Source organism: Pongo pygmaeus, chromosome 15, assembly GCF_028885625.2.
Source record: "Pongo pygmaeus isolate AG05252 chromosome 15, NHGRI_mPonPyg2-v2.0_pri, whole genome shotgun sequence".
In the NCBI taxonomy this organism is placed as follows: Eukaryota; Metazoa; Chordata; class Mammalia; order Primates; family Hominidae; genus Pongo; species Pongo pygmaeus.
This window is the reverse complement of record NC_072388.2, coordinates 64,223,768-64,243,780: the sequence shown is the minus strand read 5'-3', so window position 1 is coordinate 64,243,780 and position 20,013 is coordinate 64,223,768. Positions and strand designations below refer to the sequence as shown.

The window sequence follows — 20,013 nt, the reverse complement described above, 5'->3', positions numbered from 1 at the left end:
GGCATGCACCCGTAATCCCAGATACTCCAGAGGCTAAGGCGGGAGAATGGCTTGAACCAGGGAGGTCAAGGCTGCAGTGAGCCGTGATCACGCCACTACTGCACTCCAACCTGGGCAACATAGAGAGACAACCCCCAACCCCAATCTCAAAAAAAAAAAAATTAAAGAAAATAAAATGTTAAATCTACACATCCCCATATAATATTCTTCTGTTGGGGATTTTTTTTACAGGTTCTTTAAAAATCAGTTGTAAATATCTTTTACTTTTAAAAATGTTTAATTGTTTCACTATAACAAGCTACAATGTAAAAACAATTCAAACTCCAAGAAAGAAACTCTATACTATATGGTAGTGAAATATAAGCCAGAGAATCAATAAGAGGATGCTACACTACTGTTGAAGACCAGAAGTTGATATCTCCTTTGAAAAGGATCAACAGAAGCAGCATTGATGCAGGCTACAAAAGTACTATAATAAAGCTGGCTATGGTAGCACATGCCTATAGTTCCAGCTACTCAAGAGGCTGAGGTAGGAGGATCGCTTGAGCCCAGGAGTTCAAGGCCAACCTGGACAAAATAGCAAGATACCATCTCTTTTGGAAAAAAAAAAGAAAGGTACCATAATAGTAATACTTTTAGTTTCAGAGTTGTTTAAAAATCTTAATTTTATGTTTAGTAAAGTAACTTATTCAAGTTTTTTTAAATATTTACTCTTATGATTATAAAACTTTCTTTTACATTTATCAATGTGCTATAATATGAAATGATGTATCCACCATTTAACTAAATCAAGAGATTTATTAAACGCAGTTTATCATAAATCAAAAATAACCATTAATGAAATGGAAGAATCTATTTACTTTATCAGCATTGAGATTCTATTGACATAATGAAGAGTTATGGATAATAAACAGCCCAAACACTATCTGCAAAAAAAACCAATATTCCAATGATTTTAATATACATATAATTATCAGTTTCTAGGGCTGGATTTAAAGAATATGTGAATGGTCAGAAGTAAACTAACATACTAATTTATTACAGTTTAGAAACCTAAATGAAATGCCACAGGCCACAAAACAACTGCTTCTTATTCAAAGGCACACTGCATTATATTGCAGGAGATAAGGGTTAAGTGACCTGGGGATACTGTTCTCCAGATGTCTAAAGGGTCCATTTTTCTATTGGAATTATCTCTACTTTAAAAAAAAAAAAGGAATTATATCTACTTTTGATAAATACCTAGCTTACCACACAATTAATACCTTCGCCCATATAAGATTCTACTTGAAGCTTCGTTTTTGAAATTTTAGTATTGTAGCTATTATAAAAACAAAATTTAAGAACACACAACATGCACAATGGGTCAAGAATACATGCCTTCTCTTCTGATGAACAGGACAAGAAGGTTAAGAAAATACTATAACATACTCTAAGTTCGGGGACACATTTTAGAGATTTTTAAATGAGAAATCCAATAAATCTTTAAGCATTTAGCTTTCCATTATTGCAGCTCATGAAAAGATTTTTTAAACTAATTTGTAATACACAATATATTCACTCCACAAATAACTATGTACATATATATGCCCACATCGATTTCGTACTCTTTTAATTAAAAATTTATGTTTCTCTTGGTCATAAAAATCTGGTTTTAGGTGTTTTAAAAGTTCAAACAGCTATTAAGCTATACTTTGCTTTGGCACTAGCTCCCCCTCCAGACCAACGTACTAATATAACAGCATTTTAAAAAATAATAATAAGTAACAAGTTTTTCCAATCCACTAGCAAATTTTAAGATTCACCACTTTTAAGGACACTCCAATTGCGTAAAAATAACCGGTAAGAATTTGCAACAAAACCATGCAGGATGTAATCAGAATTACTGTTTTTTGTTTTTTTTCGATTCTATGCATCTTAAACAGAACTGATTTGTAGGAAAACAACTTCAGGTGACTTTTTAAATTCAAAAATATCCTCAAAATATAACCTATATAAGGCCGTACTTTATGGAAATTATTTTGAATCACTATCCTATTACACAAGACACTCTTCAAGTTAACTCACAACTTGACCAAAGATACATTTTTGCATCTGTTTCTGCAATCTATGCAAGTTTCATTCCAGCTGTTCAGCTCTTGAATTCAAAGAGAATTCTCAATTTATAAGGCAGCAAAAAGAAAATCCATGTCTTGGAACTACCTTTGTAAGTGCCTTATAGCCTATTCATCTCCAACTCCCTGCATTTTTTACACACTAAACCTGTAAAATCACAATGACAAATGCTTGAATTCCCACCTTCTCAACACTACTGTAGTATTTATAAATCAAGTAATTAAGATTTTCTATACACATAGCAGATTTCACAAGGACAGCAAGGTACAGGGCCTTATTATTTGGCATAGGGTTTTAAGATGTTTTTACAGTTATTTTAAAGAGCAGAGACTACAACTCCATTATTTCTTATATATCTGATATACTGTAGTGCTTAAATAATAATTTCTCTCCTAAAATACTTTCTATATGATGCACCTATTTAAAGAATTAGTCATAAAACATGGAATTTAAATTCAATCAAGAAAATAAACATGCACCTAACCGCCGGAATAACAAGAAAAAAAAAATTATAATGAAATCTGCCCACAGTTTTCATAGAGGCAAGCCGGTTAAGTCAGTTACTTGAGATGCGTTTAACTCTAAACTGATACAAAACTTGTGTTGAATTTGTTTCGCAAAACCTTGAAATTTGGGGTTATCTACTGGAGAATTTGGCTTTTCTGGGTCCACCTTCCTGAGTGGGTTTAAATAAACTGTAAATAATTAAAACATAGGAAGGAAAAAAACACCACCTCTCCGTGCCTTTAACCAAGGCCTCAATCTCTATCATACGGCAAAATGCTAAAATAAAACCTCATCAGGGACAAACCCTAAGCATGACACTGCCACTTAACTTAAGAAATACACTGCGTCTCTGAAGATTGCAATCCCCACTGTGAAGAAAGAACAGGTGCTGCACCCGACAACCCACTCAATCCTGCAGGACAAACCTCCTAGAACTGATAAATATAGACTCATTTAACGTTCCCAAATAAGTTTAGATACTCAAAAGCCGCCAGCTCGTCATTTGCACATCAAAAGGGAGTACAGCTGCACTCAAGCCTTTAACTGCCCTGCATCAGTCCCTCGCGGATCTTTGTGCGAGTCCACTCCCTGCTTTCTAGCCCGAGCAGCACTCAGAGAGCCCATAACGCACGGGAATCTTCCTCCCCACAAACCGCGACTCCAGGGACCGAGCTGCCGACGAAGGGAAGGTAGGTGTGGAGGGGAGACGACGGACACCTCCCACCCCCGCCCCCAACCCTTCTCCTTCCCTAGGCTTTGGCCCCTGCCCTAGGCAAGGATGCGCGACGCCGAGGGCAGCAGCGGCGCAGCTCCGCGTCCCGACTGGAGAGGCGGATGCCCCTCACCCTCTGCCCGCGCCCCCGGGGCTGCGCCAAGGCATCCGCCAGAGCGTCCCGGGGGCTCCCTCCCCACTTTTCCGAGAGCCGCTGGTTAACCGGCAGCAGTTGCAGCAACAGGCCCGGGGGTCGCCCGGGGAAACGAGCAGGGACAGTCGCGGAGCCTCCTCAGATCCCGCGCGCAGCCCAGCCCAAGACCCCGAGGCGCGCGGGGCCCGGCTCCCAAAACGCCCCCTTACCCCAGGCGGGAGCAGAGGCGGTCTTCGCCGCTCCCCGTCGCAGCTGCCAAAGCCACAGCCCTCAGCCGCAGCTGCCCCACGCTGGGGCAGTGGGAAGGGTGGCTGGGTGGAGGATGCTACTCCCGACCGAACGGAGAGGAAGAAACGGAAACAGGAACCGCCGCCGCCGCTTAACGGAGCCTTCGGCGCCACTGACTGAGGCAGAGCGCGAGGCGGCGCGAGCCGGGCAGTCGCTGACAGCGCGGGACCGAGAGCGAGCCGGGTCCAGGGCGCGCGACCCCGAGCAGTGCCGGCCCCATTCCGCGGGGAGAGGAAGGGACGGGTCGGCTGGGGCCAGGAGGCGGGGGCGGGATGAGGAGGGGGACTGGAGCGGAGGGAACCGGCTCCTCGGGTCGGCCGGAGATAACGCGCGCACGCGCCGGAGCGGCTCTGACAACCAGCGCAGGCGGGGAAGCCTCGGCCAGCGCCGGCGTGCGCGCGCGAATGGGGACGCGCGCCCCTTGGCGTTCCTGGCTTCTGGGAGAGGGCGCGCATGCGCCGGCCGCTGCCACCTACGGCGACCCTGGCATGTGCCAGGGCTTCTCCCCGCCCCCTTCCTCGCTGCGCCCGTGGAGAGCGTAGCAGCAGCATCCACCGCCTAGCAGAGTCGCGGGCCACAGCGGGACGGCACAGTTCCAGCAGGGCAGCGGCTACGCACGCCGGCGCCGGCTCGCACACAGGCGTAGGCCGCCCTCTACCGCCTGAAGGCCGGAGGCTGAGCAGGGCGCGAGCGGATGCTGGATCCCGGGAGGAGAGCCGCCTCCAGAGAATGCTGTGCTCCCTACAGCGCCGGGAACGGACCAGCCCGTGCCAGCTCAGTCGGCGGCCCTAGGGGGCACCCGCACTAGAGGTTTTGAAGCTGGCTCCTTGCTACTATTAGGGGTGGGCGCTGCTGCTGCTCAGCCCCTGCAGCCCGCATTTGGCCGCTGCTTCCAGCGCGATCCTACAATGGCATCGCTCCCCCAGGAGACTCAGCGAAGCCCTACTTTATCTTCTGAGAGCTGTTTCCACATTCACTCGAAGAGAAAGACCCCCCCCCCACGAGGGCCTGAGTTCGATGCCCGGCCTCTCCCGACCCGCGGCTGCTACAGCCCCTCTGAGGCGGAAGTTTATTTAGTACGGGAAAGAGAACAGCACGGGGAGAGGGGAGAGGCTTTGCCCTAGGATGCGTCCTACCCGCTCGGACTCGGAAAATTCCCGGCGCCCGCGATGCAGAGCAGTGGGCCGAAGGGCTGCCTCAGAGCAGCCCAGACCGCCAGCTGAGCGGGAGGACCTGAGCAGCGCGCCCCAGCACACAAAGTAGTCGCGGGCCGAGGGGTGCCGCCGGGGCCAATCAGAGCCGCGCGCCGCGTGAGTGGAGTGAGAGCCGGCCAATCAGAGGACCGGAAGATGAGCTTCCCGTTCCAAACTCTTCCCTGTAGCCTTGGGACCGAGATCCCAAGCCTGGGGCGCTTTACGGTGGGAGAGTGAAATGGTGCCCTTAAGACAGGAATCATTTCTCTAGGCTTCGGTATTTTAAAGTACATACCGGGGATACTTATCCCAAAGCAAGTAGCGGCGTCCTTTTAGATGTTAAATATTAAAAGATCACAGAAAAGAGATTTAAGAGGCAGTGGCCTGTCAAGATTGCAATCTGCCTAATATTCATAAATTCACATATTCATTGAGACCTTCTTATGTACCAGGAACTCTATTGCAGATACACAAATAAGGTACTGCTGATTCAAAACAAGAAAATCGCTTGTCCTCAAGCAGCTCAGGTTCTGAGGGAGGCTTTCCTAGACCTTGTGACTCGTATTTATTGTCAGCTCCTTAAACAAGAAGCACTCTATGAAGTGCTGTACTTTACAGTCGTTTTTATGATTGTTATCTCCCTGTGAGAAAAGAAAATTGAAAGGAAAGTAGAGTGACTTGTCCAAGATCACACAGAAGATGTACTAGCAGAGCCAGAATTATGTTCTAGCTCAGTTTCGGTGTCATCATTCAATAAAATAATTCAATAACAATTTGTAAATGCATGGATGCTCTCTCCTATGAGATTTCTGTACTAAACGTACAAGCAGGACAAAATTCTGGTATAAAATTGACACACTTTGGTTGTTGGAAATGAACACAAATTTTAGGCTTAATGTGGGATTAAAGGTAAAAATCTTATCAGTCATACTTTAGATAATTTTTAGAAGTCGGAGGTGGGGTAGATATTTACTTTTTAGTTTAAACACGGCATTTTAAAAATATTTTAACAAGCAAACGTAACTTTTTTTTTTAAGATAGAAGAAGCAGGAAGGATCACTTAAGCCCAAGAGTTCCAGGCTGCAGTGCCACATCATGCCTGTCAGTAGCCACTTCAGCCTGGGCAACATAGCAAGACCCTCATCTCTAAAATTGAAAATAAAATTTAAAAAAAAGAACTATTTCTAGTTGGTTAATAATCATGATAGTTTACACTGTATAATACTTTGAGATATCCAAGTACAAAGCTTTACATTTGCCTAAAAATTCCATTTTTGTCTAGTGTTCCATTTTTACTTCCAAAATCCTAGGAATTAAAGCACTTATTTTCCCTACCTCCTTCCAACTGAAAAAAACAAAACAAAACAAAAAAAAACCTGTCCTAGGAATGTTTTGCCCAGGATTTGGTGCATTTGTATAGAACAGTATAATATACGTTAAAATAACAAATAACTCTGGTATCTCTTGAATACACTCAGAAACTAATTCTTCAGTGATTTTGAAGTCTGCTTTGTTGAATCAATGTGCTTCTCCACCTGTGACAGAACATTATTATCAAAACCCTTTCCAAGGCAGGCTCAGGATTTAGCTGCCATCCCAAAACTGGAGGTCTCTGTCAAACAGCTGATATTTGAGAACAAGTCTTTACACATTAAGTTCCAAGCCAATCATGAATTCAGGAAATTCACTTATGAAAGGGAATTTTATACCCTGCCTCTTCTCATTGTGGACAACAGTCCCAGCTTTTAAAAAATACATTTCTTTTACTCTCTCCAAAGAAAATTCCTTCAGTCCTTCTCTTGCCAGGTTAAATTCTGAGAGAGAAGGAATCCCCCAAAAGGTTCTAAACGTCACTGGCCATCAGAAAGTATCTGTGTCAAAAGCATTTTTCCACAAGCTGCAGGTCCCACCCTGTTGCTGGGCTCTCTCATTCTCTTCTCCCAACTGCTTGCCTCTGCTGCTCATCACTGCCAGTTTGTAATAGTTGCTTAAGTAAGTACAGGTACTCCACCTCTTACTCCACCCCTCCCTCACCAAACTAGGTTTTGGACCCATCTTTGCTTATCCCAAAAGTTAAAGATAAGTTCTGTTCAACGAAAGATTAGACAGAACTATCGTTATGATCTGTTATACTAACAACTAACAGGGCCTTGTCAGTGCATTGTTTTCTTGTACATAGCCTCAGTCAAATTCTTAACCATCAGCTAGAGCTATGGGGACTTGAGTGTGGGGCAAGAAGGAGTCAACCCTTGGACAATGGAAAAGATCAAAATGAAAGTTAAAGTGAGTACATGAGTGGCCATTTTATTGAGAGATTAGCGAGATCAAAGTTAATGAACGTGAATGCTATCACATTTCCTGAGTTGTGAACATTCATGTAGAAACTGGTTTGAAATTTACTACCATTTTATTATGACAGTAATAAAAATAATAGCCAAAGTGTAATAGTGCTGAGCACCAGGCCTCATGCAAAACTCTTTACCTCCACCATTTAATTCTCAAATCAAACCTTTGAGGTGGATACTATTATTATGGTGGGGAGATCTGTGGAGTTCCAGCAAGGGGTTGAGGCACTCAGAAGGCTTAGCATAAGCTACTTACCAAATAGTTTAGAAATTTTTCTGTCTCTACCAATGTGTACCAACTGACTGTCAGCCATGGAAGCATTCTGAATAATTGTTCATTGTTCTCATTGTTTTATAATTGTTGCTCTAGCTACATTTCACTTACAGGATCCGATTTTCCAGGAAGTCATCCAAAGGGCAGCGTTGTTATTGCCAGGAGCAAGAAGGGGTGACCTTGAGATAATCATTTTACCCATCTGGGCCTCAGTTTTCTCATTTGTAAAATAAAAGGGTTGGACTAGGTAAGTTTTAGTTGTTCATCAGTTCTAAAACTATAAATCTAGCCAACTTGACACACCATTGACAACAACTACAAAAATGAAATATAGGGGAAAAAAGTCTATATTTTCATTTTTATTTTTTAGAGACAAGGTCGCAGAATGTTGCCAAGGCTGGTCTTGAACTCCTGGCCTCAAGCTGTACTCTCGCCTCAGCCTCCTGAATAGCTAAGAATCTATATTTTCAAATTCAATGTGTTTTAAGTCACTTTTGAGCCAGCTCCTTAAACAAACTCTATACCTACTCATTAAAAAGCCAGAGCAAATCTTTCCCATTAGAAGAGTAAATGAAGTGATTGATTTGAAGACTGATGAAACTAGCTAGACTATCCCTCTCTATGACTTGCCTCCGTGGCTGAAATTTCTGTCTTCTCCACTGGGATAAAGCAGCATATAGTTCACACTATTGATTTCTTATTCAACATTCACTCCTGTCCTTCCTTATTAATAGGGCTGTTTATTTTTGTTTTCATCTGCCAATTCTTTAGGTAACCACCCAAAACTCCAACTACAGAAGGGCAACTCAATTAGCCAGTAAATGGGTTCCCTAATATGGTAGGAGATTTATCATGCTTACTCTGTCTTTCCAGACATACAAAAAGATTGTATTTTTCCACACCCACCCCCAGATACCCTCCTCCCCTTGCAGTTGGGCTGGACCATGTGACTGACTAGCTACTGCCACCAGTCTATAGTGGGTTGTGAGCAGAAGTGGTATGTGTCAATTCCAGGTAGAACAGTTCATTGCCAGCATAAGTCCTTACAGTGTTTCCTCTTCCCCAGACTCAACACCAGTATTATCTTGAAAGTATTGGTAAAGCCTCTCTCGGCTTAAGTTCCCAAAAAAAGGACAAGGTAGAGCAGCCTGCCTCCCATTTTCATCTGGTTTTAATAAGAAATACACCTTTGTAGTTTAAGCCACTGAGATTTGGGGGCATTTTTCACTGCAGTATGACCTAGCATCTACGTTATGCTAGACTAGAATATGCTAGAATTAGAATAGTCCTAGACTATTCTAATTAATACACTTGAAAACCATCAGGACCAGGATAAACTGGCCCAATCAGACTGAAGGAAAGGATTTTCAGTCCATATCTGGGGGAGGGAGTTCTCTCTTTCCTGCCAGATATGAGCAAGTCAACCTGTAACCCAGATTGCCATTGGCAGAAATCTTGCAAGAGGAACTAACCTGAAAATGAAGTCAACCTACTGGTGATGGCAGACAGATAGAAAACCCTTGAAGATTTGATTGAGCTGTGGTCATAACACTCCTGAAAACTATTCTTTCCTGGACTATTAATTCTACAAAATAATAATTATGTTTGTTTGTTCCCACCATAACACTGTAAGCAAAAACTCTATCTTGTATATCTTTAATTTCATCTCAGTTCCTAACACAGATATGTCTCAAGAAGCACTAAAACATATTGGATATAGCCAGGAACAATGGCTCATACCTGTTACCTCAACACTTTGGGAAGCCAAGGTGGGAGGATCACTTGAGGCCAGGAGTTCAAGACCAGCCTGGGCAACCATAGCAAGACCCCTGTTCTCTATTTTTTTTAATATATTGGATACATTAAAAAAATTTTAATGTAATAGATCATACTCTTGCCTTCAGAAAAAAAGTATTATCTGTATTAACAAGGAGAAAGAGTAATTTGATTCAATCCAATCTTCTCACAGATGAAGAGATTAAAACCTTCTAAGACATTACAAGGTTTATCAAGTTCATATAGCTTTGGTATGGCAAAATTGAAGTAGGGAAATAGCTAATAATTTCTTCATCAAAATTGACTGTAGTTTCCAACTTAGGATAGAGAAGTATTGAGCCAGTATATTACTCTCAGACTTACTAGCTATTTTGTAACCACATCACACCAATCTGGTTCAACTTTTATGTAACAAAGTTGTGAGTTGTTTTTCAGTTACCAATGGCCCCCCAGTTTGAAGGTCACCTAACCTGAACATGCCCAGATGAACCGAGTCTGCAACCACAGCGGGAACCTAAGTGCTCTGACTGAGGAGTGAGGACTGAATTAAGAAGGGGACACCACATTGTAGGATCGAGGATCTAATTGTATCAAGCTTGGCATCACACCATGGCAGGATCCAATCAAATCATACCTCCCAGCATCACCTCATTGCAAGATCCAATCAGATCACATCTCATTACTTTATGCTTATAAAACCTGGCCCAGGCCAGGCGCTGTGGCTCACACCTATAATCCCAGCACTTTGGGAGGCCGATGTGAGCAGATCACTTGAGGCCAGGAGTTCAAGACCAGCCTGGCCAACATGGTGAAACCCTGTCTCTACTAAGAAAATAGAAAAATTAGCTGGGCGTGGTAGTGGGCATCTTTAATCTCAGCTACTTGGAAGGCTCAGGCAGGAGAATCATTTGAACCCAGGAGAAGGAGGTTGCAGTGAGCCGAGATTGTGCTACTGCACTCCAGCCTGGGCAACAGAGCGAGACTCCATCTCAAAAAAGAAAGAAAGAGAGAAAGAGAGAGAGCAAGAGAGGAAAAGAAAAGAAAAGAAAAAGAAAACAAGCCTTGCATAGGGAGACAGAGTTGAGCATATCTTCCTGTCTCCTTGCAGTTGACTTGCAATAAAGCTTTTATTTTCTCAAAAGCCAGTGCCATGGTATTGGCCATTGGCCTCTATGCACATTAAACAGTGCTCAGTAACAATCTGACCTTGGGCAAGTTACTTAACCTCTCTGAGCCTTGGTTTTTCCATGTATAAGAAGGGATGATGTCCCCTAGCTCATGGGGTTGTATAAAATAAATGACTCAACATACAAAAAGCACTTAGTACAATTCTTGACATATAGTAAATGTTGTATACATTGCAGCCCTATTAAATGATGTTTATTCATAGCTAAACCATTTTTATGCATTAGGATAGATGCTGTTCTCCTTTACCATTCATTTAATTCAGACCACCGACCTGTGTTTTATCATCTCATATAATTTTAATGTATACCTATATTAGTGTGTGGCCAGCATCCACCTTTCCTATAGGAACTACTGCTCTCATGCCCACACTTTTATCATGATGGCAGCAACAAGAGCTGTGTTACTGCTGTCCGTTGCCCACACCTAATTGGTCAAGAGGGGGACACCTGACCCAAGATGGGCCAATGAACCCATTCCTCCAGGATATTTAGATGTGAGAAGAGAGATTATCTCATGCCTCGCCTAGACATAAAATCTGGGAGAAGCCATTAGTCATTTGCCAAGTGGAGAAACTCATTCTGCATTAGAGAATAAAGTCAGTGGACAGAGGAAGCAGAGAAGACAGAAGTATCCTTATACTGGAATTCTCAGTTCCAGATTTTCCTGACCAGTAGTTGAATTTCTGCCTTTTCTTCTGCTTAGGCTCCTCTCTTTCTAGGCTTTCCCTGTATCCTTCCAATATTGTTTCCATCTTGCCTAAGCTATTTCCAGGTGGGTTTATTGTAGATGCAATTAATGCAATAATATGCTCTGTTATCATAGAGTAAAAAAATAAGAAGAGGAAAAATTCTTAGTTGTATTACCTTTCATTAATGACCTGGATGATACCACTAAGAATATGACCATCAAGTTTATGAAAGTGAATCAACAAATTTTTATAAGATACTAACTATATGTAAGCTCCCAGTAGAAGACACTTCAGATTTACCTTCCTATATCTTTTCTCTCATTTTGCCATAATCACAAATCCCCATTTCTGGATAGTCCTATTGGAACTCAACTAAAATCTTACTTTTCCTAGTCTCCCCTGCAATGGATGTGGCCGCATGACTAAGTTCTGCCTATTGAGATCTAAGCAGAAATATTGTGCAGTGCTTACATTTTTTTTAAAAATCATGAAAATGAAGGAGATGCACCCTTCTTATCACTTCTCTCCATCCTATTACCTGAGGCATGATGATGTGATGACTGGAGCCCTTTCAGCCATCTTGGACCATGAGGAGGATAGCTGTATCCTGGGAATAACATAATAGTGACTGAGAGGGAGCTGGGTCCTTGACAACTTTGTCAAGACTCCACGCCAATCCTGGATTGCTCATTTCCAAAATTATTTTATGTAAAAAAATAAATAAGCTGCTGTTTTATTTAAGCCACTATTATCTAGGTTTTACTGTTATATGCCACTAATTCTGATACTATTGATACAATACTATTGCAGTTTAATAAATTCTGATACTATTGATGCAATACCATTGCGATTTAATAAACTATATTGAGTTAGGCTGGATCAATAAGGCTGTATAAAAAGAAGCAGGGCTGGCGCCAGGTGCAGCGGCTCACGCCTGTAATCCCAGCACTTGGGGAGACCAAGGCAGGTGGATCACGAGGTCAGGAGATTGAGACCATTTTGACCAACATGGTGAAACCCCGTCTCTACTAAAATACAAAAAATTAGCCAGGTGTGGTGGCACATGCCTGTAATCCCAGCTACTTGGGAGGCTGAGGCAGGGGAATCACTTGACCCAGGAGGCAGAGGTTGCAGTGAGCTGAGATTGCGCCACTGCACTCCAGCCTGGCGACAGAGCAAGACTCTGTCTCAAAAAAAAAGAAACAAGGCCGGGTGCAGTGGCTCACACCTGTAATCCCAGCACTTTGGGAGGCTAAGGTGGGTGGATCACGAGGTCAGGAATTCGAGACCAGGCTGGCCAAGATGGCAAAACCCCATCTCTACTAAAAATACAAAAAAATTAGCTGGGCGCAATGGTGGGCGCCTGTAATCCCAGCTACTCGGGAGGCTGAGACAGGAGAATCACTTGAACCCAGGGGGCGGAGGTTGCAGTGAGCTGAGATCACACCACTGCACTCCAGCCTGGGCGACAGAGTGAGGCTCTGTCTCAAAGAAAAGCAAACAGACAAACAAATCTGGCCCCGTGCAGTGGCTCACACCTGTAATCCCAGCACTTTGGGAGGCTGAGGCGGGTGGATCACCTGAGGTCAGGAGTTCGAGACCAGCCTGACCAACATGGTGAAACCCTGTCTCTACTAGCACCTGTAATCCCAGCTACTCAAGAGGTTGAGGCAGGAGAATCACTTGAACCCGGGAGGTGGAGGTTGCACTGAGCCGAGATCATGCCATTGCACTCCGGCCTGGGCAAGAAGAGCAAAACTCCATCTCAAAAAAAAAAAGAAAAGAAAAAGAAATAAATCTAAAAAGGATCTTGAAAGAACTATTACAGAAACAAGTACATATTATTATATTTTAAAAATTAAAAATCCAAAAATAGACAATCTGGGGAAGGATGGGTAGGAGCAAGGTCATAAGGAAAAATTCCAGCCAAAAAAAAAAAAAAATTAACCACTATCAGTATGATATAAATACTTGCTCCAGCAAGAATAACCTTGCTAAAGTCACTGAAGTTCCAATGTTCAGCTTTTCAGAGGCAAAAATTCTACCTTATATGTTAACCCAAGGGCAAATTAGAGTCTGATGGGAAAACACTAACTCTAACCAAACTGACAAAAGTCTGAAAAACCAGAGGCCCTCTTGAAAGCAGAGATCCTGCCTATCTGTCTTGATCCCCACCATGTAGCATATTTATTGAATGAGTTAATTAATTTTCATTGCAATATAACTGCCAACAGGATTGAGAAACATAACCTCTGGTTAGTCAGGATCTTCTAGTTTCCATGGGAACAAGGCCATATAAAATCATGGTTCAGAATGTTGATTCTAACTATATTTGAATCCTTGCTCACCAATTAATAGCTGTGAGACCTTGGGAAACTTTAAAACTCTCTCTCTGTCTCATTTTTTAGTATCTGTAATGTAGAAATAATAATAGTATCTACATCATAGGGTTGTTGTTAGTATTAAATAAGTTATTACATATAATGCTCCTAAGAACAGAGCCTGACACTGAATAAGTACACCATAAATATTAGCCATTTATGGCTCTACAAAAATCCTAAACTAAAGCAAGGCTTTGCAGACCCTATAATTATCTGATCTAAATCCAAAATCAAGATAACATGAAAACAGAATCTAAGGAAGCAGAAGAAAGAAGTGATTGACAAGATTTCCTAGACCAAAGTCTGAATGTCATTTCAGTTCTGCAGTACATGCTATAACACAACTGTTGGTATTTAAAGCAAGGAGTAAAGGTTCTAAAAACAACTCCCTATAAATTGTACTGGTGTGATTTACAAGTAGACTTATAAACCTACATAGATAGAGGTCAAGTGGGGTTAACTTGTATTTATTTCAAGACTGATCATTTAGTTTAAAATACACTCCAGGTGGGCACAGTGGCTCACACCTAAAATCCCAGCACTTTAAGAGGCTGAGGCAGGAGATTGCTTGAGTCCAGGAGTTGGAGACCAGCCTAGGCAACATGGCAAGACCCCTATCTGTACAATTTTTTTTTTTTTTTAGATGGAGTCTCGCTCTGTAATCCAGGCTGGAGTGCAGTGGTGCAATCTCGGCTCACTGCAAGCTCCGCCTCCCGAGTTCATGCCATTCTCCTGCCTCAGCCTCCCAAGTAGCTGCGACTACAGGCGCCTGCCACCACCTCCAGCTAATTTTTTGTGTTTTTAGTAGAGATGGGGTTTCACCGTGTTAGCCAGGATGGTCTTGATCTCCTGACCTTGTGATCCACCAGCCTCGGCCTCCCAAAGTGCTGGGATTATAGGTGTGAGCCACCATGCCCAGCCCCAGATTTTTTTTTTTTTTTTTTAATTAGCTGGGCATGATGGTGTGTGCCTGTGGTCCTAGCTACTTTGTAGGCTGAGGTGGGAGGATAACTTGAGCCCAAGTTTGAGGCTGCAGACAGCTGTGTTCATGCACAGCACTCCAGCCTGGGCGACAGAACAAGACCCATTCTCAAAAAAAAAAAAAATCACACTCCATGTTTTGGGCTCCTACACTCACATATCAAATGGCTGAGAAGACTATGCAACTTACTTGAGCTCTTTAAAGTGCAAGGACCCAGGAATCACTCAGTTTACTTCAAAAGAAGAGGGGCTTGTTTAAAAACACAAAAACTGAGACTTACCCCAGAGCTGAAACACTGTCGGATACTGAGGCACCTAAAAAGCTGCCCCTCCATGTCTCTCACGTTTCTGCATTCCCCATGGCATTCCTTTTCCTGCTCTTCTCTCAATACCAACTCAATCCCTTTTTTTTTTTTTTTTAGACAGGGTCTCACTCTGTCACCCAGGCTGGAGGGAGTGCAGTGGCACAATCTTAGCTCACTGCAACCTCTGTCTCCCGAGTTCAAGTGATTCTTGTGCCTCAACCTCCCCAGTAGCTGGGATTACAGGTGTACACCACCACAAATTTTTTTGTATTTTTAGTAGAGATGGGGTTTCATCATGTGGGCCAGACTGATCTCGAACTCCTGGCCTCAAGTGATCTGCCCGCCTTGGCCTCCCAAAGTGTTAGGATTACAGGTGTGAGCCACCATGCCCAGCCTTTTCATTCTTTATTCTACCTTTTGGTTACTGCTTCCTTATAATTTTGGATCCCTTATAATTTCATCTTCCTTATGGCATAGATACTATCTTAACTTGCAAATTCTCAGTTTCCTATTACACATTCTCCAGAGAAGGAAGTCTTGTTGGGCCTGCATATCTCTTCCTTCCAAGCCATGTCATGGGTCTTCTGGCCTTGAATCAGGTGTTATTTTGGTCCAAACTACTTCAAGGTGGTGGTGGCTACCCCTTCAGCAAGGACTATGGGCGTGGGCGTAGCAAACACAGGAACTGGCTGACATCTTTGGTACCCTGCTATACTCCTTTCCCTTGCTTTCTCCTTCAATTTTCTGCAATTCTCCTAATCTCTCCAATATTCACTCATAGATCTTACCATTCCCTCCTTCTATTCTCAGTACTTAGCAATTCAGTTCAGTGTCAGTCCTCATATTGGTTTTTGCAAATTCCCCAGTGTGTTGTTTCCAATAATTGTTGGATTTGGTTCTGTTTATGAAGTCAAGTGGGCTTTTGGAGCTCATCTTTACACCACGTAGCTTCTCACCAACTGACTCAGCCTCCCTTACATTGGTCTGGGAAAATGTGGGCTCAGGAGAAGTTATGAGTTATATAAGTGCAACCCTCATGGCTTCTTTTAAAAATAGCAAAAAGGTGAAAGCTGTATGATAATGGTACAAAACTGTCTTCATATAAGAAAGACAGCCCTTTTTTTTGAGACAGGGTCTCCCACTGTTGCCCAGGCTGGAGTGCAGTGGCACCACCCTGGCTCACTGCAGCCTCAACCTCCCAGGCTCAAGCAATCCTCTCACCTGAGCCTTCCAAGTGGCTGGAACCACAGGTGCACACTACCAAGCCTGGCTAATTTTTAATTTTTTGTAGAGACAGTGTCTCTCTATGTTGCCCAGGCTGGTCTTGAACTCCTAGGCTCAAGCAATCCTCCCTCCCAAACCTCCCAAAGTGCTGGGATTATAGGTGTGAGCCACCACACCCAGCCTTGAGACAGCCATTTGGAAAGCTAATCTCCAGAGTAGGTTTATCAAAAGCTAATGCTATCATGTGTTGAAGCAAAGAGTTTATATAAATAATGGCAACAGAAGTCATATACCCCTGAACCAACAGGGAAGACTAACGGAATTAACAGGGAAATATAGAGGAGTATATGGATATTTGATGGACACTAATGTCTCTGCCACTTGTAGTACATGACATACACACCCATATGTGGTATGGCTCTGGATAACAACTTAAACAAGAAATATCGAGAATAATGGAATGGATAGCAGAAGGCAAATTTCAAAAATTTTGAAGAACTTGATGATTGGGTAAAAAAGTAACTAAAGATTAATGAGATTTGCGGCATGGTTGAATAGTTATTTGATACCATTGATATAGTTTATGGTTGACTGGATGCCACATGAAGGGTATGAAAACAAAAGAAAAAGAAAAATAGTTTATGCTTGTGATAACTGCATTTAGAATTCAGGTCTTCCAATCCTAAACCCAATGTTCTATTCACTCTTTCAGGCTCCATATTTCATGTACAAAATAGCAAAATATATTTTTAAAAATTCTGGAATCAGATGGGTTGACCATGATATCCCCAGTGTCTAGAACAGTGCTTGGCCTATGGGAAATGTTCAATGAACAGTTATTGAATAAGTAGACGAGTGAATGAATGAATGAAGAAAGTAGATTTTATTACAACAGACTAAATGAAAGAAGTTTTGTCTTTACTTGTTATTAGATCTTGCAAATGGTTTCCAATGAAGTTTTAATAGCTTTTAAAATAGCTGTTTTTAAAATATCATAGGAAACCTTATACATGCTTATGTCCCCATTTCTAAATAATAGAAGAAATCTAATTAACTTTTTCCTTCCTTGGCCTTATTTTAAAGATGAAGAATATTCTTACCCTAATAAAATAATCCATGCAGTCCTTTTACCTTTAATATTCCATGTCCCTCTAACACAAAACTATGCGTGGTTAACTTTCCTCTGCAACTTATAAGGAATGCATTTGCCAGCTCCTACCATGTAACTATGCCTGTGATGACCATATTTTTTTCACCAAATGGCAAGTGATCCAACAACTAAGTCTAATATTAAAAATCTGGATTATCATGAAAGTCTAAGACCTATGAACATTCATGGCCTTGGATTTCAAGTGTCCTGGGCTGTTTGTCAGGGCTGATGTTCACCAATATGGCAAAATTCTCATTGGTCAGTGGTCTGTTTTGATTGTCTGAGCCTATGCAATAATATTCAAAAAATATCTTTTCTTTTTGAGATAGAGTCTCACTCTATCGCCCTGGCTGGAGTGTAGTGGCGCAATCGTGGCTTGCTGCAACCTCCGCCTCTTGGGTTCAAGCGATTCTCCTGCCTTAGCCTCCTGAGTAGCTGGGATTACAGGCATGCGTCATCATGCCTAGCTAATTTTTGTATTTTTACTAGAGACGGGGTTTCACCATGTTGGCCGGGCTGGTCTCAAACTCCTGACCTCGTGATCCACCCACTTTGGCCTCCCAAAGTGCTGGGATTACAGGTGTGAGCCACCATTCCCGGCCCAAAAAATGTCTTTATCCTCCATGAGCTTAACTTAGTAACAGAGAGGCTAACTGAAGCTATGGTAAATAGGTTTGAACCCAGATAGTTTTGATTTTGTGGTGGGGAAATTTTTATCCTTCCTTGACTGTCTCCCAATCACAACTTACCATTTTGCTCACCAAAAGAACTGGGATAAATTTTACATTCATCACAGTAAATCTAGAACTCTAGTGTCACATGCAGATGAAACAAGAACATTTTTACACATAGATGCCAACTTGGGTGTTTTGTTTGTTTATTTGTTTTTGTTTTTTTTTTTTTTGAGACAGAGTCTGCTCTGTCACCCAGGCTGGAGTGCAGTGATGCGATCTCAGCTCACTGCAACCTCCTGGGTTCAAGCAATTCTCTGGCCTCAGCTTCCCAAGTAGCTGGGCCTATAGGCACGTGCCACCACACCCAGCTAATTTTTTTGTATTTTTAGTAAAGACGGAGTTTTGCCATGTTGGCCAGAATGGTCTTGATCTCTTGACCTTGTGATCCACCCACCTCGGCCTCCCAAAGTGCTGGGATTACAGGTATGGGCCACCATGCCTGGCCCTAAAAAAATTTTTTTTAATAAGCAGAGTGTTGGCGTGTCTTGGTCTTCTAATAAATAAATAAATAAATACAATTTTTAATAAGCAGAGTGCTGGCAGTGTCTTGGTCTTCTAATAAATAAATAAATAATTTTTTTAATAAGCAGAGTGTTGGTAGTGTCTTGGTCTTCTAATAAATAAATAAACAAATACATAAAATTAGCAGGGTGTGGTGACACACACCACTTGGGAGGCTGAGACAGGAGGCTCACCTAACCCCAGAGGTCAAGGCTGCAGTGAGCTATGATTGTGCCACTATACTCCAGCCTGGACAACAGAATGAGACCCTGTCTCAAAATAAATAAATAAATATAATGTCTGGAGGTCCTTCTGTATTTGTGACTCCATTTTCCATATGTTCTAGAAAAACTAAATTGCTAGACATGGATGCTCATTAAATCTCTACAGTGATGTGTATAAGAGAAAGGATATTACACTTTTATTATAGTCAAAATGAAAATTGAATGAACAGCAGCAAGTCCTTACTTAAGGCATCAATAGGCTTCTGGGAACTGCAACTTTAAGCAAAATGCCATATAAGGAAAGCAATTGTACCATAGGCTAATTGATATAAACAAGAGTTAAGTTCCTATGGCATATTTCTGGTCACGAAAAATCACCAAACTTCTAAATAAAGACCAAAACACTTCTAATATTTACCATTGAAATAAATGTGAGCTATACATACATTTAAGAAGGATTAATAAAAACAAGGAAGATAATTATTTACCCATTTATTCCAGTTCAGGATCACAGGTGGCTGGAGCCTGTCCCAGCAGCTCAGGGGTCAAGGCAAGACCCAGCCCTGAACAGTATGCTGTCCCATCACAGGGCACGTGCGCGCACGTGCACACACACACACACACAGACACACTCAGACTGGAACAGTGTAGACATGGCAATCCATCTAATGTGCACATCTTTGGGATACAGGTGGAAACCAGAGTACCCAGAGAAAACCCACACAGACATGGGGAAAATATGCAAACTCTGCAGACAGTGGCCCCCGGTTGTGTTGGAGAATTTTTTTCTCATCATCATTATAATGAAATTACATTGAACCACATGACATTATTCAAGGATCTGCTGTACACCAGATTTCCCCTAATATTCCTATAATCCTCTCAAACTACTAGAATCATCCTCTAGTGCTTTCTAGCCATAGAACATTACAAGTTACTGTGCTCCTTTATATTTCCAAGCCACCATGGTAGTCAGGTTCACACCACACTCTAGCCAATAAAATGTGGGCAGAAGTGAGTCACTTCCAAGCCTGGTCTTAAGTGCCCCTTCAAGAACTTCCAGCTCTTTCTTCATCTGCCTTGGTGATCTTAGAGGCTACATATTCCAATCATCCCACTATAAGATAGTGGTAGCCTAGATCCTTAATTATCCACTATGAGGAGAGCAACCCTATAGGCATTGGACTGTGACATGAGCAAGAAATAAATCTTAGCCAGGCCTGGTGGCATGGGCCTGTAGTACCAGCTACTCAGGAGGCTGAGGTGGGAGGAT

At 42.3% G+C, this 20,013-nt stretch overlaps 1 protein-coding gene across 7 annotated transcripts in view; it reads right to left on the bottom strand.

The window, feature by feature from the left end:
- FUT8 (fucosyltransferase 8) overlaps positions 1–20,013 on the bottom strand; it is a 456,741-nt gene that overhangs the window by 329,300 nt on the left and 107,428 nt on the right. Inside the window, exon 1 of one of the 7 annotated variants that reach the window (XM_054449581.2) lies at positions 4,913–5,050. The exons of 5 other annotated variants lie outside the window; for them this stretch is intronic. The gene's annotated coding sequence lies outside the window, so the exon portion shown is untranslated. Of the gene's footprint in view, positions 1–4,912; positions 5,051–20,013 lie in introns of those variants that run through there. One more of the 7 variants, XM_063651683.1, reaches the window with a different exon arrangement.